The 26,313-nt window shown below is 43.0% G+C and overlaps 1 protein-coding gene across 4 annotated transcripts in view; it reads left to right on the top strand.

Annotated features, from left to right (window-relative positions):
• Positions 1-26,313, top strand: part of Dera (deoxyribose-phosphate aldolase) — an 85,905-nt gene that overhangs the window by 54,361 nt on the left and 5,231 nt on the right. The gene's annotated exons all lie outside the window — the stretch shown is intronic.

Below are 26,313 nucleotides of genomic sequence, written 5' to 3'. Positions count from 1 at the left end.
TTCTCTCTTCTTCTGTGTGGATGAATATTTCTTTATTTGGCTTAAAAAAAAAAAAGCTTGAAGATTTCTAGGTTTACTTCATAACAACAAATAAATGAAAAAAGATGTGTTTTTTAAATGCGGAAAATTATGTTAATGAAGGAAAAGCTGGCTGGCACAAGCCAAAGGTTATATTGCCTTTTCTAGAAGAAAAGAGGGGCCCATCGTGTTAAATTGCTGAGCAAAGACTTAGGTAGTAAGGAGGACATTCTGAAATCACCAGCTTACTTCTGTGGCCCTGGACCTAATGGAAGTATCCACGAAAAGTCATTGTTCTATTGCTGAAGCTGCAGATCGGAGTGGGGGTGGGGGCCAAACTACAGCACGGAATTCCTTCTCTTTTTAAATTTTAACATGGCTTTAAAAAAGCCCATAAATGTCAGTGATCTCATATGTAATTTCTGTCTTCCGAGCAGCTAGTTAGACAAATGGGAAATGTGGTCTTCAAGTTGGAATTGAGCCTACAGCATTTTTGTGTGTAAGTCACTAAAGTCGTCTTTCTTTCTTTGCCGGTTTCCCCATGGTTTGCCAGTCAAATTGACGACATGAATGTTTGTGTTAACTGTGGGGTCTGGGGATATAGCTCCCTGGTTGGAGTGCCTGTCATGTGTAAGGCTCTGAGTGAGTTCAAGCCCTAGCCAAAATTAAAGAAGTAGATAGAGAATTTAGGTTGAAATGCTTAGAAAACTGTTAGGATCCTAACCTGTGTGTAAGAAAAATGGGGGGGGGGGGGACGGCTCAGCCGTAAGGAGCACTTGTTGCTCTCACAGAGGACACTTGTTCTGTTCCCAGCATCGGCATGGTAGTTTACACCATCTGTAACTGCAGATCCTGGGGGTCTGATGCTGGCTTTTTATTTATGGATCTACTCATGTGTGTAAAATAAAAATAATCTTTAAAATGTAAAAATATTGACCGAAATTATGTTTTTGTTTGTTTTTAAAAGAGTTCCTTAGCCTTCCACCTTTCATTGTGTGGTGAGAAAACTAAAAATGACTGATATTCAAACCCTTGTGAAAGCTAAATTGTTAAGAGGATACAAGCCAGACCAGGACTCTTCAGCAGGTCTCTGAAGGAGGGTTTCCTGAGGGCTTGTACTTAAACTATTGACGAGTCCAGCTGCAGAGATTCTGATTTCAACCGGTCCAGGGTGGAAATGGGGGTGGTGGTGGTTAGTGCTTCCTCAGAAGTGTTTGTAAAATGGCCTGGGTGCAGCTGTTGGCAGGCAGGACCTTGAACCTCTGACCTGGAAGCCAAAGAAGATAGGACAGGAGTCTTTCTTCCAGCCCTGCAGCTCAGCAGCTGGTCAGAGAGGGTCTCAGATTTGGACACGGCCCTTGATAGTTAGTATAAAACCATCAGTCTGTTTCTGTAAGTTGTTTGCTTGGCAGACTGAACCTGTGTTCCTTGAGATCCTGTGGGGCCAACTGTTCTTTAGACCAATCCAAGGACTAGGCCTGCGTCAGCCATTCTGTAATGCAGTGTACAGTCCAAAGGCTGGGCCCGCATCAGCCATTCTGTAGTACAGTGTACAATCCAAAGGCTGGGCCCACATCAGCCATTCTGTAGTACAGTGTATAGTCCAAAGGCTGGGCCCACATCAGTGTAGACCCTAAACAACACAGGTAATACTGTTTTTTGTTTTCTCGTTGTTGTTTGTTAAGGACACAATTTTTTATTTCTAGTTTTTCAAAATCATTTGTTGGCCTTCACTGCAGTAAAAGCCGAGCAATGTTTCTCCTTCCATCTTCTTTTTGTTAAAGATTTATGTATTAATTTAATGTGCACTGGTATTTTGCCTGTATATATTCTGTGTGAGGGTGTCATATCCCCTCAAACTGGAGTCATAGACAGTTGTGAGCTGCCATGTGGGTGCTGGGAATTGAACCTGGATCCTCTGGAACAGCAGCCAGTGTTCTTAACTCTCTCTGGTCATCTCTCCAGCCCCTTTCTTCCCATCTTCTAGCTGTTCTGTGTGGAGTTTGTGTGGGGTCTTGCTGAGTTCCGAGCTGTGCTGGGGAGTGGAGGAAAGTGAGGGGTTGCTCCTGTAAGGCTCAGAGTGGAGACTGAGGAGGAAGGAAAACAGTTAGTCAAGAGTGGACGGACACCAGTGGGGGTTTGAAAGAAAATCACACCCAAAAGGAGTGGCACTATGAGTAGGTGTGGTCTTGTTGAAGGAAGTGTCACTGTGGAGGTAGGTTTCATATATGCTCAAGCCATGCGCAGCGGGACAGTCTACTCCTGCTGCCTACAAGATGTAGGATTCTCAGCTGCTTCTCCAGCACCACATCTGCCTGCATGCTGCCATGTTCCACTATGGTGATAATGGACTGAACCTCTGAGGCTGTAAGCCACCACAATTAAATGCTTACTTTTATAAGACTTTCCATGTTGATGGTGTCTCTTCACAGCAATAGGAACCCTAAGACAGCACTCTTCTTCCACCTCAACACCCAGGGATGCTCTTCCTTCCATAGTCTTCTCCAGAAAGTGTCTAATGAAGGCACCAGATTTTCTAGATGCTACTCTGGGACTGAGAGAAGGCTCCTAAGAGAATGGGGATGAAAAAACGAGCGACTTGGCAGTTGGCAAGGTAGCCCAGCTCCTAGTTTGGTGTAGAAGTTAGAAGCAGAGTGCTTGATCTGCTCTGTGGAAGCGAAGGGGCCCCAGGGACATCCTTTCTATGCACCTCTTGCAGCTAGCCCATGTGGAGGGAGTCCAAAGAGCTCACAGAGCTGGTGGCACCTGTGAGGGTTTTAGTGGATGGATGTGAAGGAAGGCCTTTCAGGTGGAAAGTCACGGGATCTGTGACAGGGGCTACATGTCCCAGAGCCAGGGTTTCTCCAATTGGATGGGGAAGAAGAGAGGTGTGACTGACTGGTCAGGAGATGGCACCAAGAAGGCCCTGCAGAGCAGGAGTGACTGTGGGCCATTGTCCTGTTCCATTTCTGTTGTGACAAAGTACCCTTACCATAAACAACTGAGGGGAGTCGCTTTATCCAGCTTACAGTTCCAGGCTATAGTCCGTCACAGTAATGAGTAGTGTCAGATAAACGCATCAGTCCCGTGTGCACTCACCTGCCTAGGAACGGTGCTGCCCACTGGGGCTGGGTCTTCTCACGTCATTGAACAGCCACAACAGACCCTTCCAACCCCAGGCCATGTCCACAAGCCAACCAGACTTAGACAACTCCTACCTAAGATTCTTTTCCCAGGTGGGGAAAAGAATGTCAAGCTGACAGTTCAAAGCTAACCCCACAGATGTGTTAGAAGCAAAAGCGGTAGTGGTTGATAACAGCCACATGCTGGGTGGAGGAATGGGAGGCACGGCAACACAGACTGTGGTTTTGTTGGGACATGGAATGTGTTTGCAACCCAAGAACCAGGGCCTCTCCTTCCTTCCCTGTGTGAGACCTTTACTGCCCACTCTGGTTGGGCTCATTCCAGAACATGGCATAGACTAACCATCCTTTTACTTTTCTGTTCTTGTAACAGGGGAACAATAACAGCTTTTTAAAAATGTACGAAAAGCCATGAGGCTAAGTAGGAAGCCATTTTTCTAGTTGGAACACATGAGCAAGGCCTAGCGCCTCAATCCTGATGAGGACCTGGTACCAGTCTCTAGTGATGCAGGAGGGGAAGACAGAGCTTGCTTTCACTTCAGTTCTCAGGATGATGTTTTCTCACTGTTGTCCTGAGAGTAAGTAGTGTACACCCGTTTGCTTTGTGTGAAAAATTTATCACCAGCTGAGACACCAGAAAGTAAGTTTCCTGTGCTTTGAAGCCGCTAAACTGGGCAGGGACAATGGCGGAGGCTCCCATCGTCAGTGGGACGGGAAGGACTGTAGATGGGGTCGCACTGAAGTAGCAGGAAGCTGGTGGCAGAGCGTCCAGTGTCACCACACTGGTTTGGTATTAGCATCCTAGTGAATAATTAAAATATGCCTGTTTATTTTTTAATAAAAACGGAAAGTGTGGAAGTTACCTTAGCTTGTGCAGCGATCCCTGTCATTACATCCCTCACGTGCCGAGACTTTTCCTCAGCCTGCGCATCTGGTGACTGGAAAATGGTCTGCATTCTTCTTCTGCAGTATTCAATATTATAATGCCTTTTCAAGCCATAAAATAAAAATCTTTAAAACTGCTTTCAGGTATTTCCAGAACAGTTGGCATTTCCTAAATTGAAAGGTTATTAAGTATATTTTTCTGCTGAAGTTATTTTTGAAGTTCATTTCTCATTTCGTGTTCTTGCCAACACCACACATCCAGACGTAGTTATTGCTTATCCTACTCCTGCCTTGATTTTAAACCCCAGACTCCCAGGATGTGATCGCGTTTCTCCCTATAATCAAATATGCTTTACCATTAATCTTTGTTTGGTCCTTCAAGGCTAGAGTGAAAAAGCACAATGATTTTTGTTTGTTTTATTATTATTATTATTAATTTGTTTATTTAAGTGAAGACGAATGGCTCATATAGAAGCCAGAAAAGAATTTGTGCTTACTGACACAGAGTGAGACCAAAATATGTGTAACCCAGTGAGAATAGAGCTGCTCTGGGGGAGGGTGGGAAGTGGGGAGGGTGAGAAAGGGGGAAGATGAGAAAGGGGAAGGTGAGAAAGGGGTAGGATGAGAAAGGTTGGTGGCCTCACAAGCGGAACTGGCTGAGGAGGGCAGGGCAGTGTGGAGAGGATCTTAGAGATGGCATCTCCTGTTTCCTGTTCCACAGAGCCAGAAATGGCTTGCATACTGCAGTAGAGATGTGACTGAACCTAGACTGGCCTTGACCTCCCCTTGGTCTCTCAGATGCTGGGGTTGTGAATCTCAGAATGCTTCTGCCTCAGCTTTCTAGGTGACAGTGTTTTGATGAGATGCAGAGAGGGACTCTGCTGAAATTCCTGTGTCTTGAGGAAACTCCTTTTTGCTGAAAGCTTATAGGTGCTTGGAGGCCTGAGCATTGGATTATGTAGGAGTAAAGCTGACATTTGCTGTTGTCCGCAACCTGGAATAAATACATTTTGATTTCAGCCAACCATGCATTTATGAACTTTGGGACACAATCCATTTTTCGGTTGGAGAATTGCATTATTAAACTGTTCAACTTAATAATTAAAGATAGAAAAATGCAGTTGGTTCATCTGTGCTGTCAACCAGCAGTTTAATGTGTGCAGATAACATGGATCTGAGTCTAACACCAAATATTCAAAGATACAAATAGAGAGAAGATAAAACAGCTCGCGTGATTCCCCCAGAGACCTCACATAAGATGAAGGGTACCGCTGCAGAAAACCAAACCAAATCAAATAAAACCACAAAACTCTTTACCGCTCGCTCCGTGACATCCTAGTTCCCACCGAATCTCATTTCCTCCCTTTCTTTTATAAACCCGAAGTCTCTTCCTTCCTGGAATTAGTAGAAGATTACAGGTAAATACTCTGCTTCTCAATTTTTGTTAATTCATTTAAAAGGGAACCTAGAAGCTAGTGAAGGTAAGAGAGGTCCCGCTGTGTCCTCTGTGCTAAGAAAGTGAAGGAATGCTAGCTTTCCTTGGGGTTTATTGGTAGTCATTTTATCTTTGGCAATCATGCCTGTTTTCCTTTAAAACAAGAGGATGTCTAGAAATACATTCTTCTTATAATGACAACAAAGAAGGAACCTGCCTTCATAAAAGTCCTGCTTCAGAAATGCAGAATTAAAGAGAATCCTACTGTAAATGGAGAGTGAGCTGCCTCTGGAGTTTGTGGAATCGAGATTTGAACCATTGATTCATAAAGATAATTTGTGTATGGGGGCGAGGGGACTTTTTACAGCGTAATGAGATGCACGGAGCTGTTTTAGGAATTAGAGCCTGGGGAGAGTTGGTTAAAGAAGAAACAGGAGAGCTGAAGATTTGGTTTCCTGCTCTGTGGAGCTCAAATTAAATTCAACTAAAGACAGATTCAAAGTTGAAAATACCAAGTTTTCTTTCTTGCCATTCAGACTACTTGAGAACGCATTTACGTAAGCGTGGCATCGTACAGCCAACTGCTTGTGTCTGGGGTGGCCTGGGATTGCTCTCAGGAAAGCACAGGCAGAACAGGAGAGATTCTCTCCAGGGTTAGTGCTGCACTATCAAGGGAAGAAGGAAAGCTTGTGTGTTTGGGGCCCCTCCAGCTGAAATTCGATTACAGCGTTGTGTTCGGTTGAGAAGTGTTCCAGCTCCATCCTTTCCAACAAAGGTTGTCAAGGTCAAGAACTTTGGGAAGGACACTGAGTACCATATGCTCCTACCAGCCAGGGTGTGCTTGCTTCTGTGAAAGAGTGTGGTTTATGGGACTGGTGAGAGGGCTCAGTGGGTAACGGTGCTTGCTGCCAAGGCTGATGACCCGAGTTCAGTCCCCAGAACCCACAGGTTGGAAGGAAGCAACCAATTCTTACAAGTTGTCCTCTGATCTTCATAGTGCAATAAACAAACAAGTAAATATAATGAGACTTTGAAGAGTGAACATGGTTTGTACAAATATAAATCCGTGGCCTTCTTTTTAAGCCCATCATTCCAACTTACTTTAGACTGACAAAGTTTCTATCATCCTCATTATTAATACCAGACCCACGAGTAGAGTAAAAACTCTAGATTCTGACAGGCCCTATAGACAGAAAATTGTGCTCCGTGGGAGGATAAACGTTTAAGCAGACACGATTACAATGAGCTCATAACTCTTAAGAGTGTAATGTAGATATAAGTGGGGCAATTTGAGAAAATCTCCCCTATAGTAACTTTGAATGCTGTTCCCTATTCCTGTGACTGGTGTCTGAAGTTCTATGTGTCACAGTCGAAGCCTGCTAGGTGTTGTAGCTGATGGGAGAGGTGGCATACTCGGCTAGTGTGCAGCAGTAGCTCTGAGACACTCAAAAATATTTTACTACTAATTTTTTAAAAACTCCAAGCTGGGCAAGGATGGTGGCTCAACTTGTCATGCTAGGATTTGAGAGACTGATGCAGGAGGATTGTCATGAGTGTGAGGCCAGTCTGAGCTGCAGTAATTAGCTCCAGGCCAACCATTGTTACCTGGTGAGACCGGTCTTATAAGACAAACATCTGTTAAGTGAAGACCCAAGGTTCTGACTCCTCCTTCTTCTCCCTGCCCCTTCTCCACCCATGAGGGTGGGTTACAGCATTCATCTACCTGGAGGAAGAGGGAGAGAGCATTTCTCGTTCCCTGAGCACAGCTGACACTTGAGATAGTCTGGTAGCATCGGTTAAGAGGAGCAGAGATTTCCCCAGATTTGCTCAGCTCTGTGGAGTGAAACTGTGCTGAGGGTCAGATCAGAGTGAGAAATGTCTGGGTGAGCAGCCCTGGTTGTGTGTGGAGCCACACCAGCCTTCCTCAGGAGCTCCTGCTGGCCCTGGTGGAACGGGAACCTGTCATGGTACACTGCTAGTGCCTCCTGACTTCCCCTTTCCAGCTCTTCACTATGTGGCCCTGCATCCCTCACTCCTCTCCTCCCAGAACAGCCTCTAGCCAGGGCTGGAGGCCTGTTGATCATAACTGAATACACAATTCAGGATGTAGCACAGTTTGCACTGTCTAGTAGGGCATGAAATGTCCCGAAAGCTGGAGATAGTCACCTTCTACTGACATCCAAGATTTCTAGAAATTTCTTCTTGGCTACTTGACCTGTCCTTGGGGTGCTTGCAGACTTTTATAGGATGATAATCCTAGTAGCGTCCCAGTGTGTCACAGGACTTGTTGAGGGACGCCAATCTGTTGAGGGAGGCTGCTCATTCATTCCTGGCCACCCTGATTCAAAATAATCACACAGAAACTATATTATTTGAATCACTGCTTGGCCAATCACTTAAGTGTGAAACGTGTAAAGGATGCCTGCTCTGGAGTAGGTGTGGAGCATGCGTAGGGGATGCCTGGCTATGGAGTAGGTGTGGAGCATGGGTAATGAATGCCTGGCTCTGGGGTAGGTGTGGAGCATGCGTAGGGGATGCCTGGCTATGGAGTAGGTGTGGAGCATGGGTAATGAATGCCTGGCTCTGGAGTAGGTGTGGAGCATGCGTAGGGGACGCCTGGCTATGGAGTAGGTGTGGAGCATGGGTAATGAATGCCTGGCTCTGGGGTAGGTGTGGAGCATGGGTAGGGGACGCCTGGCTATGGAGTAGGTGTGGAGCATGGGTAATGAATGCCTGGCTCTGGGGTAGGTGTGGAGCATGGGTAGGGGACGCCTGGCTATGGAGTAGGTGTGGAGCATGGGTAATGAATGCCTGGCTCTGCGGTAGGTGTGGAGCATGGGTAGGGACGCCTGGCTATGGAGTACTTTTCATGAAGCTCCTGCATGTACAACCCTTCCTGTTGCATTGTCAGAGCTCGCTGGGGTCTGTGATGCTGTAGTGAGTGGCAGATCAGAATAATAGAATGTCAGGTAAAATTCATGTCTCAGAGTGTGGAGCTCCTAGGTGTGTGTGTGTGTGTGTGTGTGTGTGTGTGTGTGTGTGCACGCAAATATCTGTGAGGGTGTGCATGTGTGTGAAGGGCAGAAATACATCTCAAGTATCTTCCTCAGTCATTTTCCACCATGTTTTTTTGAGGCAGAGTCTCTCATTCTTTTTACCTGTATCTCCCCAGTTCAGCTAGACTGACTGTCCAGAGGGCCTCGGGGATCCATCTGCCTGCCTCTGCCTGCAGGCCACCACATGGGCTATTTTAGCGTGGGTGCTCGGGTGGAACCAGCATCGTCATGCTCGCACATGAGCATGTCACTCTGTGCCGCCTTCCCAGCCACGCAGCTGAGGGGTTTACAGTGCAAAGGCCACCTCTGAGGCACTCCATCTGTCATCTTATGGTGCTCTTTAGATCTTCGTGTTTATAGAAGTTTATAGTCATCAGTTTCTAGACAGTAGATATATAAAGAAAGTCTCTGGACCAGAGCAGCTCAGGAAACCTTCTCAAGGCCTTTTGTGACCAAAGGGAAGTCAGTGGGTTTCCAGATGCGGGGCAGTCCTCTCGTCTGTCATCCCCAGTGCCCCTTTCCTCTACAAGTTATTGCTGCAAATCTTGCTCCCCATCTTGATAAGAAACTTAGCAGTTGGGTTGTTTTCTCTTCAATCGATTTTATATTTTTAAGTTATCCATAGACGCTGTTTGGGTCTTGACATTGAATAAAACCACTGAGATACGTGGACGTGTGACTCTGAGTACATGGGCTCTGGCGTGTGCCTTAGAAGAAGAACTAGTGGCTGGACTCAACAGCAGTCCCACAGGTGGTGTTCAAAATACTAAATACATATCAAAAAGTCCAAGTAGGGACTTAATCCTCTGGAGCTGGAGTTGCAGGTTGTGAGCCTGGGTGCTGGAAACTGATCCTGGGTCCTCTGCAAGGGCGGTATGTACTCTTACCCACTAAGCTATCGCTCCTGGGCCCTCTGCAAGGGCGGTATGTACTCTTACCCACTAAGCTATCGCTCCTGGGTCCTCTGCAAGGGCGGTATGTACTCTTACCCACTAAGCTATCTCTCCAGCCCCATCTTCAGGAAGTTTCGAACGATTTTGAAATGGTCCATTGGGCAAATGTCACAAGTTTCTGGTGACCTTTTCCGGTTGTGCCTATTCATTAGAAGAGATTTTCAGGGCCCTTCTCCTCCTTTTTTCTGGGAGGACAACAGTCTGGTGGTAGCTAAGTGCTAAGGAATGCAGATAAAAGAGAAAGTGTGACTAGTTGGGAAATAGAGACACCATTTTGACTTGAAAATAAGTTGGGATCAGCATTGTCTTTGTAAATGGCTGGTGAATGGGACCCAAGCAGATGGCCACTAGGGAGCTCTCTACAGTGAAGGCTTTGTACCAAGAGCCCTTGCAGGGTTCCCCCATCTCTAGATCTGGAAGGCTACGAGTTCCATAGGTGCCTCAGAATCATCACCTGGAGATAAAGTTCCCCCCAGCAAAATTAACGCCGCTTCCTTTGAGAAAGGCAGGCCACTGTGCAGAGTAACTCTCCAGACTCATCATCAATTGTTGGGAAAAAAAAGATTTATGATGACATTGATCTATGATAATCTCAAATATGTACTGCATTGTTTTTAAAAGCTTTGTGTTTAAAATTCATAGCACTTTCTAATCCTGATAAAGTAGCCTAATTTTCTAGCTTGCTTTGTTCAGTAAAATGTATTTCTAAATCCATTTTAAGCAGCTATTTCTTCAATTTGAGTAATTTTCTCTCGAGTTAATAGATTCCACACAAGCATACCTGACTTTTAATGTTAATATATACTATACATTCCAAACTTGCTCATGACAATAGAAAGCACAATCAAAATGAGATTCAGTTGTTTAAAGCATACCCTACCTGTTATTTTGTTAAAATGCGCCTTCATTTACTCTTCTTTGCCAAAGTATAGTGATAAGCCAGCTATTTTTCACCATGCATGGAGGTTCCTTTTTCCTCTTTCCTTGCCACAGATGTGAGGGGGGATGAAAGGATGTACTAGAGATATATGGTCTTGTCATTTTAAGTTGTCTTCAATATTACCTTATCACTGGGGACATCATCTGCCCAAGTCAGGCCTTCCAACTGGGTAGGTCAGCCTGAGGGGCCTGGCCAGGGACAAAGCACTTTGATTTGAATATATTCGGTATTTATAATTTGGTGTGTATAGATCAGTGCTTTTATTCTGTGATGGTTTAAAACATTTTATTATTTTTAAAGAACTATTTTTTATTGTTAATCATGTGTTACTGTGTGTGAGTATGTGCCCATATATGTAGGTACCCTCAAAGCCAGAAGTGGGCGCCAGCTCCCCTGGAATCAGCTTTAGTAGGCAAACTGTGAGTAATACACATGGGTGCTGAGAACGAAACTCAGGTCCTCTGGATGAGCAGTTGCATCTCTCCAGCCCCCAGCACTTTGTTCTAGCCAAGCTCTTGCACCTGTATAATAAAGCTGTGGGTATTCGGGCTTTTTCTTCTAATCATGGGGTACTGCTCTGCCATGCCATGAGCTCTCTGAAAACAAACAGTGGTAACATGGTGGACACAGAAGATTCATTCCAACCTGTGTGGTTAGTTCACAGGAAAGCATAATTTATGCTGCTTGAGTCAGGACCCCTGCTAATGGAATGGGGTCCTATAAAGAAACATCTCATGGGGCTTGTGAGATTTATCAGTGGGATGAGCTTTTCATACCCAATTTTGTCTGAAAACCTATGGTGGAAAGAGAGAAGCAGCTTTCAGAGTTATCCACCACCCTCCACACTTGCTCTGGCAAATGAACACCTGCACACACACCACACCTATCCACCCCTGAAAAAAATATTAAATATTTAAGTTTTTAAGAAAGAAGAGGACCTGGAGAGATGGCTCAACAGTTAAGAGCATGCCCTGTACTTACATAGGACCTGAATTTAATTCCCAGCACCCATGTTGGATAGCTCAAAACTGCCCATAGCTCCAGCTCCAGGGGAATTTTCCCCCTCTGACCTCTGTGGGTACCTGCAGTCATGTGTATGAATCCTTCATATACCATAATAAAAAATAAAATCAAATTAAAACCTTCCTTGGTCTTGACCATTTCCACAGTTTCCATACCTCTATCATTGGAAGCAGAACCCAATTCTTGGACAGAGAGGGTAGTTAGATAGTGTCAGGGAGTCTTAGACGGAGAGGGCAGTTAGATACTATCAAGGGGTCTTGGGTCAGAGAAGGCATTAAATACTGTCAAGGGGATTCATTCTCCTATAACTAAACCCTTTCAACTTTTGACTCTTTTTTACCTGGAAAAAATATTGCATAGCTCCAAATGGTTAGGTCTATAAAATAGATTAATAAATCAAACATTTACTAATTTTTTTTAAAAAATCAAAATTTGTTTTATAAGACAACTTGTGGTATACATGTTTATAACTGTCTAATACAAAATCACATTTATATTTAACCATTTAGATGTACATTTCTCATTTTAAAGAAGCAGTTCTTGGGTGAATTAGTTGATGCTGCAAGACAGAGTATTCAAATATTTTTTCAGACTTAACCCATGTTTGCATTTTATAACATGAAATTGCAGAAGACTGTTTAGGACCATTTCAGAAATGGTTGGAAATTCCGTCCTAAACTGTTTTAAGGAGGCTGCTTTTTGGTTCCCAGCTGCTCAGCCCCGAAATAATCACACAGAAACTGTATTATTTAAATCGTTGCTTGGCCCATTAGCTTTAGCTTCTTACTGGCTAACTCTTACATCTTAATTTAACCTATCTTCATTAATCTGTGCATCACCACGAGGTCATAGCCTACCAGCAGAGTTTCAGTGTGTCTGTCTCCAGTGGCAGCTCCATGACTTCTCTCTGACCCCACTTTTTTCCTCCCAGCATTTACTTTAGTTTTCTCTGCCTAGCCAAGTTCTACCTTGCTATAGGTTCAAAACAGTTTCTTTATTCATTAATGGTAATCACAGCATACAGAAGGGAATCCCACATCACCTCCCCTTTTTTGTTTAAATAAAAAGGAAGGTTTTAACTTTAACATCGTAAAATTACATATAACAAAACAGGTATCAAGCCAGAATTATAGTTACAATATTTATATCTACCTTATCTTTTATCATAACTAAAGCAAACTATAGCTATATGTTCTTCAACTCCATCAAAGACTTAAGAAGGATATAATATTGTATAAGTAAACAGGAAGTGCATTGTAAGGAACTTCCAAAACTCTATAATTGACAAAGTCATCTTGCTGCATGGACAGTCACCCAAAGTTCTTCTGTACCATTAGGGCATCCATCTTCAGCCTACAGGCCCATAGTGTCCAGCAGACTTTTCTATGAAGCAGGAAATTTCAAAGATATTCCACCTATATTGGCAGTCTATTAGTCACTTTCTTTTCTGTCCTGCAGAATGTCTGGCAGACTCTTTCAGGAAGCAGGAACCCTGAAGGATCATCTTACCTTTAGGCAAGTTCAGCAGTCATCTCTCTGTGGATCCTGCATGTTTAGTTCACATAGCATAGCATCAAGCAGTTCAGGAAAGAGGAGTTTCCTACGCAAATGACTAACAAACTCCACGAGTAGCCTCTTTGATGCCCATCTTCCTCTTGAAGTAGTTGGTGTTTCCAGGAGCAGATTTCTTTCACTGTCATGAAAAGTCCTAACTTCTTAAAACATTTAAATACCATATTCCTTACATCTTTGAAAGGTTTGAAGAATACCTACCTAATTGAAATATATCTTTATATATCTAGAAAACCTAACTAACATGACTAGAATCCTGACTATTAGAGATGATTATCTATTAACCTGTATTTCTTAATTATACGTTACATTTTTTAATGAGCTACATAATCATAATACCTTAATCAAGAACAGAAGTATATGTACACAATATAATAAAACTGACCTTAAATTTGTATCAGTCAACCAAGATCCATACCAGTGCAAATCTCTATAGCATATCCCTCTTTAAATATAAACAAACATTTATAAACAATATTTGGGAATATGGGCATAGTTCTATCCATACTGCTTACTGCTTTTTGTTGGGCTAAGTAATTTTTTGGGGTGTTCATGGTGACCTTTCAGGGGTTCTTGGTGCATCAAACCATATTAGCCTGGAATGAATCCACAGGTTCTCATTTTCTGTGGGAACAAAAGCAGAACCTCTTTTCCAAAGCAACAAATCCTTAGACTCATATTTTGAGGACAAAATACCTTTAAAGTATATATGTTGGTTACTTAGCTCCTTCACAGTCAAAAAATAAAGCGCAATAATATACGTAATCCAGACTCTCTGTGTATTCTCCATCTTTATGTGGCTTATTTATTTTAAATCTATTACTTTTCAATATTTATTTTATTGTCTTTACTCCTTTGATATATGACTGTCTGTACTCTGTCTCTTTAAAGACTTTGTTTCATTTATATATATATATAAGCCATTTACTTTTTTTTTCTGTTTTGGTTTTTCAAGACAGGATTTCTCTGTAGCTCTGTAGCTCTTGTAGACTAGGCTGGCCTTGAACTCCCAGAGATCTGTCTGCCTCTGCCTCCCAAGTGCTGGGATTAAAGATGTGCTCCACCACTGCCTGGCCATTTACTTCTTTTTATAACTCTCAATACTCTTTCTTTTTCTCTCTCCCAAGCCTACGTACATTTTTTAAACATGGTGTCTCATTTAGAGGTCTTTTATGTCTGAATCTTTCTTATTGTGCATCTGTAATTCCTTTCTATCCAGGGATGGTTCTTAAAATGCTAAGTGCTTCTTATTAACTCAAGTGATACCATTGCTCGGGGAAATACAGCACTTCTTGTTTGCCCCACCCAGTCCAGCATGGTAGAACTGTTTACTGCCTCTGAGAGCCATGCTCACAGCCCCATTTTTAGGCACACAGCCAGTCTATGTTGTCACTAAGCAAATTGTAGCACTCAGTTCACAAACTCCATTTAAATGCTCCATAGCCAGACCTCCCAAAAGAGCCAGAGCCATTTGTGCTGGTGAGCCAGGAAACTGCTGTTCGAAACGGTACATCTTTTTTTCTGCTACTGCTGAATCAGGAAAACCTCTCTTAAAGGAGCTGCAGCATGCCCCCAGCAAGCAAAGCCCATTTGGGAAAAAATGTGGCTAAACTTTGGTTTTTTTAGTGCCTAGAATTCCTTTCCAAGCTTTCTTAGGTTTTATGTGGATTTAGTCAACCATGTTGGTGCCAATTTGTTGTAAGAAAGGCTGCTTGTTTGTTTCCTGGCTGCTCTGCAGCTCAGACATGAAATGATCACACAGAAACTGTATTAATTATATCTCTGCTTGGCCCATTAGCTCTAACTTCTTATTGGCTAACTCTTACATCTTCATTTAACCCATCTCCATTAATCTGTGCATCACTATGAGGTCGTGGCCTACCAGCAAAGTTTCAGTGTGTCTTTCTCCAGTGGCAGCTCCATGGCTTCTCTTTGACTCCACTTTCTTCCTCCCAGCATTCAGTTTAGTTTTCCCTGCCTATCTAAGTTCTGTTCTGCTATAGGTCCAAAACAGTTTCTTTATTCATTAATGGTAATCACAGCATACAGAGGGGAATCCCACATCACTAAACCCAGTTTTTAAATTAAATTAAATTCACTTAATTTTTTAAATGAACCCCAAGTCATCAACTAAAACAACTTTTAAAATAAAATATTCTAGTACAATGTAATTTAAAGATATGTTAAGTTGACAATTATATGCTAGGAATGAGGGCAGAAAAATAAATTCTTTGTTTTCTGTTCTTAAGCCATGATGTATCGCTAAGGGTGAAAAATTGGATGTTTGTAGTAAAAACACTGTAGCTGATAACATCAGTCATCTCCAGTCCAAGCTGAGGTCTTCCTGGCAGTGTTTATGGGTGTTCTGTAGCACAACAGCATGCACTGGGTGAAGTGCATGTATTGTGTGTTCAGACCCGAGGCTTCAGTGAAGTCACATGATACAGCATGGCTGCATACTGCCAGAAATGCTGGAGATCTATTACATATTATATTGCAACTAATTTTTGCTTGTAGAACATTCAGAAATCTCCTACCTCCGCAAATTTTTACTGACTCCCATGCTCTCTTACATTTGATTTCTTTTCCCAATTCCATATGTGTGTGTGTGCATGTTTTTGTATGTGGTAGGTAGGCACGCATAGGTGAGCACTTACTTGCATGTGAAGGCCATGGGTTGATGTGTTGAATCATTCCCTATCACTCTTCCATCTTATTCCTTGAGGCAGGGTCTCTCAGTCAAATCCAGAACCCCAATGGATGGCTAATGTAGCTACCTAGTCTGCTCTGGAAATCCACTTTCTCCGCCTTTGGTGCTAGGATTACAGGTAGACTGAGCATACCAACCACATGACAGAATGCTGGGGATCCAAACTCTAGTCCTCAACTGTACACAAGCACTGTAACCACCGGTCCTTCTCTCCACAACTCTGAACAATTTTAAACCAATGTTTGTAAGATATTGGTCTAATAGAGCCGCACAATTTTAGCCTTTAGAGAGAATCCATGCTTAGGTAACTCACTGAGGCCTGAGACTGGTACTGTTTAATGGAGAAAGCGATTGCAGCAGTTTTTTTTGTTGTCGTTATTGTTGTTTTTTGTTTTTATAGCACCACTAATCAAGTGAGAAGAATGGTGAACTAGTTACTGTTAGGGTTTCTACTGCTGTGGAGACACCATGGCCACATCAACTCTTCTAAAGGAGAACATTTGACTGGGGCGGCTTACAGTTTCAGAGGTTCAGTCCATTGTCATCATGGCAGGGAGCATGGCAGCATGCAAGTAGACATGGTGCTGGAGAAAGAGCTGAGAGTGCTATATGTTGATCTTCAGGCAGCAGAAGGAGACTGTGATCACACCACAATGACACACTTCCTCCAACAAGGATACACCTAATAGTGCTCCTCACTGTGGGCCAAGCATTCAAACACGTGAGTCTATGGAGGCCATTCAAGCCGCCACAGTCATTATGAGACTTTATTTTCCAGTATTGTTACAGTTCTGAAATTTATTTAAACCACCAAAATGTAAGTGAAGGGAAGCCTCTGAACTAATTCACCATCTTATTTTAGTATGTGATCAGTTTTAATGCTATTGAGACATTTTTCAGTATATTTTTGGTACTCAGTTTTCACAACCCTGTATATTTTACATTTACTTCCCATCTCAGTATGGATGAACTCATTTTAAGTGCTCAGTAGTCTAGATGGCGAGTGGTCCCATTGTCTGAGACAAGGCGGTCCTCACAGGGACGGGCCAGGAAGTCACAGCCACCAGTTGTAAACTGTCCTTGAAAAGCTCTCTGACCACAGTTCTTTCTGTCTTTCTTTGACTTCTCTTTTCTCCCCATGAACTCACCTCTTCCTCCATTTTTAAATTTCTATTTTAAAAACTTCAAATAGTCCACATAGGGGGGCATGTCCAGAAACAGGGAGACTTGCTGCCTGTTGAGGGGTCTGTTTTTGTCACAGACTTTCTCCTTCCTCAGCAGCCTTGTTCAGAAGGGGACAAAGACAGTGAGACCCTAGAATGGCAGTGTTTGTCTGGAACTCTGACATTTGCGTTTGGAAACTCATTATAGATCTTTAACATACTTTCTGGACAAGTAACAATCCCAGAGACTGTGCAGCAGAAGCAAAGGCTGAGGGACAGCTGGTGTTTGCCGTTGCAAGTCTTGGTTCAAATGCTGAATTGAGTAAAGCTTTACTTTTTTAGAATTTGTAAAACAACAACAAAACTCAGTGCTGTTTGCAGAATTACGCAGATGAAATCCATTCTTAGGAGTTACTTGTTTTGGTTACTTGCTTATTTCCAATGTTGTTACAGTCCTGAAATTTATTTTGAACAAAGCAACTATTTTAAATTAAAAGACACTTCTGGCTTATAAAGCCATTATTTAAAGCCCCCACCCCCAACCCCTTTAGTGGGGCTGGGTATTGAGATTTCAAGTTAGCCAAAATGGCTGTGACATCAGAGAAGGCCTTCTCCTTTGGATGCTTCTGCCTCTGACTCCTGAATGCTGGGCTGTAGGTGTGTGCCACCATGTTTGGCTTAATGTGGTGCTAGGGACCAAACCATGCAAAGCAGTCAGCCGCACCCCCAGCCAGACTGTTGTTGATATCAGTATTCTTTGAATGGTTAGTGGTGCAGTTCAGACTCCTACAACATTCCTGCCTGTTATCAAGGATGATGCAGTCAGGGTCGCCCCCCCCCCTCCATTTTGAATCACACTTTGCTTTATTCTAAGTGGCCACGTCTTTATTTTTATTTAGTGGAGACCAACTGCAAGGAGTATGGGTACTGTGAGCATACCCTTGGTGTATTAGAGTCATTTTAAAACTGTGATGTGGCAGTGACTTTCCAATTGCCATTCTGTTGGAATATGCCTTACTGCTTACTGTACTGCCTCGTTCCTGTGTTGAACTGGGCACAGTGAGAAGCATTGCCACAGCTGTGTATTCGGGGAGAAAGAATGAACTAGAGAGAAAAGATTCTCCGTCTACTACCCTTTCTCCACCCTCCTCCTTGTCCTCCCCTTCCTCCTCCTTCTTGTCCTCCCCTTCCTCCTCCTCCTTTTCCTCTCCTCCCCTTGTCCCTTCTCCTCTACCTCCTTTTCTTTCTATCTCTGTCCCTTTCTCTCCACGTCTTTCTCTGTTTCTCTCTCTCTTTTAAAACATCCCCCTTTTCTCTCCTGAGAAGATACAGGAGTGATTTACCCATATCTTTGTGGAGCAGCTGTTCTTAGATGAAGACAAGCATCCCATCTCTGCTTCCAGCTTCCTTCTTCAGACATTCTTCAACCATGAAACTGGATCTTTATATCTCGCCCTAAATTATTTTTAAGTTCATATGGAACAAACGAGTCTAATAGATTTTAATCTGGTGCCTCATATTTTTATACATTCTGTTTATTTTTAAAAAGTATCTCATTGCAGATTGTAAGTGTGCATTAATGTTAGAATCACCATACAAAACTTTCCCACTACCTCTAATGGGTAATTTCTCAGAGAGTAATAGAAAACACGGGGCTAATGAACAATGGGCTTGGGAGCTCTTATTCTAGGGTCCATGCGACTTCCACTTAGGGACAAGCTTTCTCTGGCAGCAGCCGAGTTTAAATTCTATTTTTCATTAGTAAAGCATACAATGTTAATAACAGCTTCCATTGTGCTGTCCTTTTGTGCATTGGAACCCATTTTCCACAGTCACCAAGGCTTTCAGATCTTACTAGAAACTGCCGGTATCGTAAATAAGATTTGTTCAGGAAATAAAAATGTATGTTTTTCCATTGTTAGTTATACTTTAAAATATAATCACATCTGAAGCTTATTATACAGCAATAGCCCTAAGATATTATTTTTGTAAATGTACTACTTTGGTCTTAATACTAGTTTTTAATCTCTTCTTGTTTCTATGAAGTCTGAATGAGATTTTGAAAATTGAATAATAATTTGATCCGTTAATCTTTTGAAGCTAGTAATTTTATTTTCCTCTCTTTGCAGTCTCTGAGGCTCGCAAATGAATAGGGCTTCATTACTGCAGTCTGCATTTAATAACCATTATCCATTATCTTGTAATTAAGACTCCCTGTAACGAATCATGAGGACAATGCAAAAATACATAGTACATTTCTTTAATGAACTGGAAAATGTTCGTCTTGTTCTATTTAGTAATGAGTTGCTGAGTAGTCATTAAACCCACTGGAGAATAGAGTTAGATGGATTTTGAAGACTGTCTTGAGTTTGTGGTTAATCTATTAGAATTAAAATTTCATCTTCTATTTTTATCAACAGCTGATTAGAAGTCATTCTGTTTGACCAAATTGATTAGAAGACCATATACAAGGGCAGCTGTTGTTTAATGAAAGTTTTTAATGAAACTGTACCATGGAGACTTGTAATTACAGGCCACAGAGAAGCTTTGAGTAGCCTTAGACCACAAAAAAAGAATTGTGTTAAAGGTGCCAAATTAGGAAAATAAGAACTACAGTTTTATGTAAAGCAGCGCATTTATTATTAATTTTAATTCCAACTACTCACAGTTAATGCTAGTCTGTTTATTGTGGTCCTTCTGACTTCCTCAGGCCTTTCCTCACCTAATTTAGACATTAGCTCATTCCATCACATGTGTGGACCGCTTGTACAGCTCGCTTATGCTGATGTGAACTATTTTCTCATTAAGGTTTTATCCCCTAAACTGAGCACACCAAGGTAGGGTTGGCTACGGCCAGGTTTCCATGTGTTAAGATAGGGTTGACTGTGGCCTGATTCATTTGTGTGAAGGTAAGGTTTGCTGTGGCTAGGTTCACATGTGTTGAGGTAGGGTTGACTATAGTCAATGAGTTCACATGTGTTAAGGTAGGGTTGACTATGTCCAGGTACACATGTATTAAGGTAGAGTTGGCTGTGACTAGGTTCACACACCCTCTGTGGTAGGGTTAGCTGTGGCTAGGTTCACATGTATTAAGAGAGGGTTGGCTGTGACCAGGTTTCACATGGTGTTAAAGGTGGGATTGGCTGTGCCCAATGAGTTCACATGTGTTAAGGTAGGGTTGATGGTAGCCAGGTTCACGTGCGTTAAGGTAGGGTTGATTGTGACCGGTTTCACACGGGTTAAGGTAGGGTTGGCCATGACCAGTTCTACACATGCAAAGGTAGGGTTGACTGTGGATGGGTTCAGATGTGTCTAGGGAGGGTTGGCTGTGACTGGGTTTACACACACTAAGGTGGGGTTGGCTGTGACCAGGTTCATACATGCTAAGGTAGGGTTGTTTGTGGCTGAATTCACACGTGTTAAGGTAGGGTTGGCTGTGACCAGGTTCACATACCTTCTGAGGTAGTGTTAGCTGTGGCTGGGTTCACAAGTGCTCTGAAGAGAGGCAACAGTGCTCTGTGGTTTTGGTGATTCTGAAAGCAGCATATATTTCTGAGGTAATTTTGTTTTAGTAAAGGGCAGGAAAAGTAATATTAGAATGAGAAATAAAACAAAAGTGTGACTTCCTAGTCCCACCAGAGAGTCCAGGGTTCTCCAGCAGTGGTAAAGCACCAATGTAATACATCTTCTGAACTATTCTGTGATGTCAAATTTTAATTTTTTTAAAATTTAATGAAAGTCAGTATCTTAAATGCCTGAACTATGATTCTCAGTTGTGCTTCCTGATACCCAAAACAGACCATAAACGTAGCATCTACAAACTGGAGTCATGTGGTCAGACCTCATGGGGCTCTAAGGGCAGAAACCAGATGTTTGTGGGTCCAAAACTCTCCATAGTTTTTAATGTAAGAAATGTTAACAGTAGCTTTGCTGGAACCCGGGGCTTCCCATATGCTAGGTAGGGACTCCAGTCCTGAGTCATCCCCAGACCAACAGCAGCATCCCCTAAAGTATGTGTTTACATAACCACTGTGTCCCCTAATGACTTACTTAAGTAGAGGTTATGCCTTATCCTTTGTGCTTTTAATGTTTCTGTCTGATGACCAGGTTCTCCCGTGTACCTTCTCCTCTTTCAATTTTATCTGTCTTTTGGGGTCTGTAACAAATTGTACCTATGCATTTCCTCCCGCATTCATTTAGTTAAATGGGTCAATTTGAGCTCTGCAGTTCTCTCTTGTCATCATATTTGTTGGGAATATGTCCACAATATTTATTTACATATACCATTAGGTATTGATGTGGGATGTCCCACCATATACTAAATATATTTTATTATCATTGGTTAATAAAGAAGCTTATTTGGCCATTGGCTAGGCAGAATAGAGCCAGGCAGGAAATCCAACCAAAAATGAAGGGGAAAAGAAGGTGGAGTCAGGGAGATACCAACCAACAGCTGGAGAAGCAAGATGTGAGGTCACAAGCCATAAGCCTCATGGTAAAATATGGAATAATAGAAATGGGTAAATTTAAGTTGTAGGAGCTAGTTAATAATAAGCCTGAGCTAATAAGCCAAACCGTTTGTAATTAATATTAAGCCTCAGAGTGGTTATTCAGGAACTGGCGAGTGGGAGAGAAACATCCAGTTACAATGTATATTCTGATTTCAGTTGATACCTGATTTCCAGGAAGAAAGAACTTAACTTGATGCTTAATACTTTGAGGTCTTACTTTGCCATTTGAGCATGACAACGGGTTGATGGATGCTTCTCAGACTAAAGTGTGCTTTAGAGAAAGAGTGGTTAGGAAAGACAGAACCTCCAAAAACTTGAGGAGAATTTCTCATTATAATACTTGTATAATTCTAATATGAAAGAGAGAGAGAGAGAGAGAGAGAGAGAGAGAGAGAGAGAGAGAGAATAGAGAAAGAGAGGAACTGTACAAAGGAGTACAATGGCCACACCTGTCCTAATCCAGGGCAAGCCATGGATCTAGGATGGTCAGAAATGCCGAGGAAACGACAATTGTTTGTAGTTGTAGCATATGCAAACAGGAGAAAGCCAAAGACAAACAGGGCATCTGAAAAAAATAAAGCCAGAAAAAGAAAACCCATTACTGCCCCAGGACAAACAAGGGAAACGACCGCAGTGGACCCCCGAGAAAGCAGGGCAGCAGTGAGTGAGCAGAGGGACTGCAGCGGTGGCGTTCTGTGGCTGAGGTTGTCCTTCTCCATAACTCTCCAAAGCTGAGGCAGTGCTAGAGACCCTGCCCCATGGGAAGTGTTTAAAGAAGGCCTTTGGGGGAGAGCCTGCAGGCTCTGGATGAGTGACGGCAGGACTCTGACAGACAGAAGACACAATCTAGGAGCCTTCCTTAAAAGGTGAAGGCCCTGCAGCACCCACATAGTAGTGTATGTTACTTGAAGATAGAATGAGATGAATTGAAAAAAAATATGTATTAAAAACTCCAGGGAAGTCTCCAATAGTAAGAGAAGTCTAATTGCTACACTCTCAGGAGATAAACTGGAAACATGTAGGATTCTCAGATAAGTCAGAGAAGACCCAAAGGGCTGTGAAAATGAACAACAGATGCAGCAGGTGGAAGAGGTATAAACTTGGTAGATATTAGTCCCACAGAATCAATAATCACTTTCAATTTTAATGATCTAAATATACCAATTAAAAGAAGAGTCTTAAATAGAGCCCACCAAGCCCCTACTAAATGCTTATGAGAAATTCACTCAAAGGTGTAGTGATATTTCATTTGTATTTTAATAAATAAAGCTTGTCTGGAGATCAGAGAGTAAAACAGCCCCACTGGTCAGCCTTACAGACCAGGCAGTGGTGACATACACCTTTAATTCCAGTAGCCACATTAGTTTGCCATAGAAACTGGGTGGTGCATGCCTTTAATTTCAGCCCTAGAGAGGAATATAAAAGGGGAGGAGACAATTCTCAGTCAGTGTCATTCTGAGGATTCCTGGAGGCAGAATCGCCATTTTGGACTGAAGTAGAGGTAAGAGCCAGTGACTGTCTGATTTGCTTTCCTGACCTTCTGGTTGAACCCCAGTTTCTGTCTCTGGGGTTTTATTAATTGTACTACACAAAGGTTAAACTTAAAGGGTTGGAGAGAAACACCCCATGCTAACTCATAGGAGTAGCTATATTAATTCCACATGAAACAGACTTCAGGAGCATTGTGAAGGCTTAAAGAAAAGACATTATATACAGCAAATAGACTATTACTTCAACAAGGCATGAGCGTCCTTAATAAATCTGTACTTAGGGTGAGAGGGCTCAGGGACTCAAGCCTGACCGTCCAATGCCAAGAACCTGCATGGTGGAAAGAGAGAACCAGTTCCAACAAGCTTTCCTCTGACTGACATATGTGAACCCTGGCATATGGCACACTTGCTGGCACACGCACGCACGCGCGCGCGCGCACACACACACACACACACACACTCTTTCAGCTGGTTTGTAGACTCAGAAGAGAAGGCACCTGGTGATTTCCTTGGATGTGTTATTTCCGCAGTATTTATGCCAAGTACAGGAGTATACGCTACTTTTCTCTTTGCTGTGACCAAATGCCAACAAAACAACTAAGAAAGAAAGGATTTCTTTAAACTCATGGTTTGAAGGTCAACAGTCCATCGTGCTGGGCAAGGCGTGATAGGAATCTCCTCAGTTCTGGCGGCAGAAGCATTTGGCTGGGACTCCTCACGTCTCACATCTTGGTAGAACAGAAATCAGAGACAAGACAGGAAACAGTGACCCCAAGTTTTGCTCCCAGTGACCATCTTCCCCCAGTGAAGCTCATAGCTCTGCCTCCTCATAAAACTCTGCGCTCTTCCAAGACAGTGCCCCCAACCTACGCCAAGCACTCACCATTCTGCTCCTGGTTCCATGGCTCATGGCCGTCTCCTGACTGTCTCAGGGCAAATCTTAACAGAGAGTTCTAATTGCTGTCGCCTTGTTTGCCCCTGTCCTGAACTTTAAACAGATCCAAGCTCTTTCTTGCCAAACCTTTTCTTTCTGCTGTACTTCCTTCACTTCCTCAGTGTCAATCTGAGCGAACTCAGTGAACAGCAGCCAGGCCATGCTCCACATGTTAGGCTCAAAATTTCTTCCACCCAAAACATCAGGCAATTATTTTGGAATTCAACCTTCTTTGAACTTTCAGGACACAATTCTCAAGAGCCTTTGCAATACTGGGACCCCTCATGAGCATGATTTCCTGTGCCTTTCTCTCAGCATTCTGGTTTTCTGAGTTGCCTTCAGAATGGCTCGTGATCTCTGCTGCTGCTTACAACACTGCGCGGCTTCAATGGTCCCGCCCCAAACTCTTCCACAGAGGCCCTAGGTTACCTAAGGCCTCTGCTTCATGTGATTTCATATAATCCCTGAGGGATTTCTGTGTTTTCACACAGATTTTCCCTTTTGATTCTGTGAAGCACCTAGGGTTTTTAAAGACCGTTTCTAGAAAGGCGGAAGATTGAATTCTTGTGGCTATCACGGGAGCTGGAGCTGGATACCAGGCCTACTGCCAGCGCTTCACGTTGTTTCTCTAGGGTCACTGTGCCTTTGAAGGCAAGGGTGTGCTTTTGCTGTGTCTTCATGGCGTGTGAAATAAAGGTGTATCTACTTGAGCCTTTCAGTGCACAGAATAGTCGTGGAAGTATCTTGTCAAACTGACGCTATACGGGGAAATTTAGGTTGTTTCTGCCTTCATGTTCCGTCCCACACTTCTGTGATAGATTCTGAGAGACTCAAATTAATTTTAAGAATTGTTCCACAGACTCCTTGAATGACAGCTGTGAACTTGTCCCTAAGTGCACCTGAGAACCTTGTGTATGTTTATTAACTCTGAGTCAGTTGGCCTGTTGTGGGAACACAGAATTCCTTCAAACCGATAAATAAAATTTGAACATATTGATAGGGTGAACATGTGATGTTTCAGTAGATATATTTCTTGGGTAATATTCAAAGCTCTGTGAATATCGATTTTCAGTCCTTTGTCACGTCTTCATGAGGAAAACATTCAGAGCTCACACTCCATTTTAAAGCCACGTGTATGTGATGTGGCCTGCAGCATCGTGATTGGTTCCACCTCCTCTAAAACAAGACTCCAGAACTTTCTTCTCTAGCAGTGTCTGTGGTCCCATACTGTGTATGGATGGGGGGTCGGGTTTCGAGCACTGCTGGGCTCAATACCACCTGAAGGAAGGCTTCTCTGTTTGGGCTGATGGTATGTGACCCCAGATAAGTGGGGCTATTCTAAAAGGCAAGCTAAGGTAGATTGCCTTAGCTGAAATCACAGGGACGGGATGAGGCGGCCGGGGAGACCTTGCCATGTGACTTCAAGAAAGCTACATAACTTTTCTGTGCCTCAGTGTCCTCTTTGAGAATAGAGCTCACATCAGCACTTGGTAACAGCGGTAAGGATCACCTGTGCTGACACCCGTGTAGCACCTAGTATCGAGTCCCTCCCTATCGCTGTTTTAATAATCTACGTAAACAGACTTAAGATGCAAAAGCAGGAAGCTGTTGAAAACATCAGCAGACTATGAAAGGGCATGGTATATGTCATGAAATCCACATCTGGTTGGGTGGCCTTGCACTTCATCAAGGCAACAGAGATCAGCATGTGACCGTGACCGTCCTGGGGCCGTCACAGCTGGGCTATGTGCTTTCCACTGTGTGTGGGGGAGAGGGGAATGGGGAAGAGGGGGAGGACTAGGCACTCCACAGTTCTGTGGGAAGTGTCAAGATTCATGGTAGTGAGCACAGGGCATAAAATTGTTTTTATTCATCTCAGTTATGCATTAAACAAACCAACTTGATTTTAATTGGCTGTGAAATATAGAGACAAGAGCACCAGAGTCTATGAGAATCCATCGGGTGGCTAATTTAATTTATCTGATGGTGAAGAAAGATAAAATTCTTAACTGATATTTTTTCTTTTTCATTTCATACGTGTGTGATGTGCTCTGATTACCCTCTCCCACCTTTCCTTATAGCCCACCCTCCCTTCCACTCCCCCTTCTTAGCACCCCCACCAGCCACCTCTACTTCCTTAAGAGCCCCTTTCATACATTTGTATCTTTGTGTTTCATTTAGTGACCCACAGATTTTAATCAGGGCCATGCAGCTATGGGTTCAGAATTGTCCCATGAAGTCTGGTGGGCTTCGCCATGGGTATTCAACCAAACACAATGACTGTCACTCCCCAGAACCCACCAGCAGCAAGAAGTTCAGCAGGGAGGGTAGAGCCCCATCCACGACTGATGAAAGACAGGCTCAGTCTTGTACAGGCTCGGGAGTGACAACCTCTGCTGCTGTGGGACATAATTGCAGTGGCTGCATTGTGCCCAGAAGACAGCAATTTGCAACACTTTTCCCTTTCTTCTGGTTCTTAT

This window comes from Myodes glareolus, chromosome 3 (genome assembly GCF_982192425.1).
Source record: "Myodes glareolus chromosome 3, mMyoGla1.1, whole genome shotgun sequence".
Taxonomy (NCBI): Eukaryota; Metazoa; Chordata; class Mammalia; order Rodentia; family Cricetidae; genus Myodes; species Myodes glareolus.
This window is presented reverse-complemented; position numbering and strand designations above follow the sequence as displayed.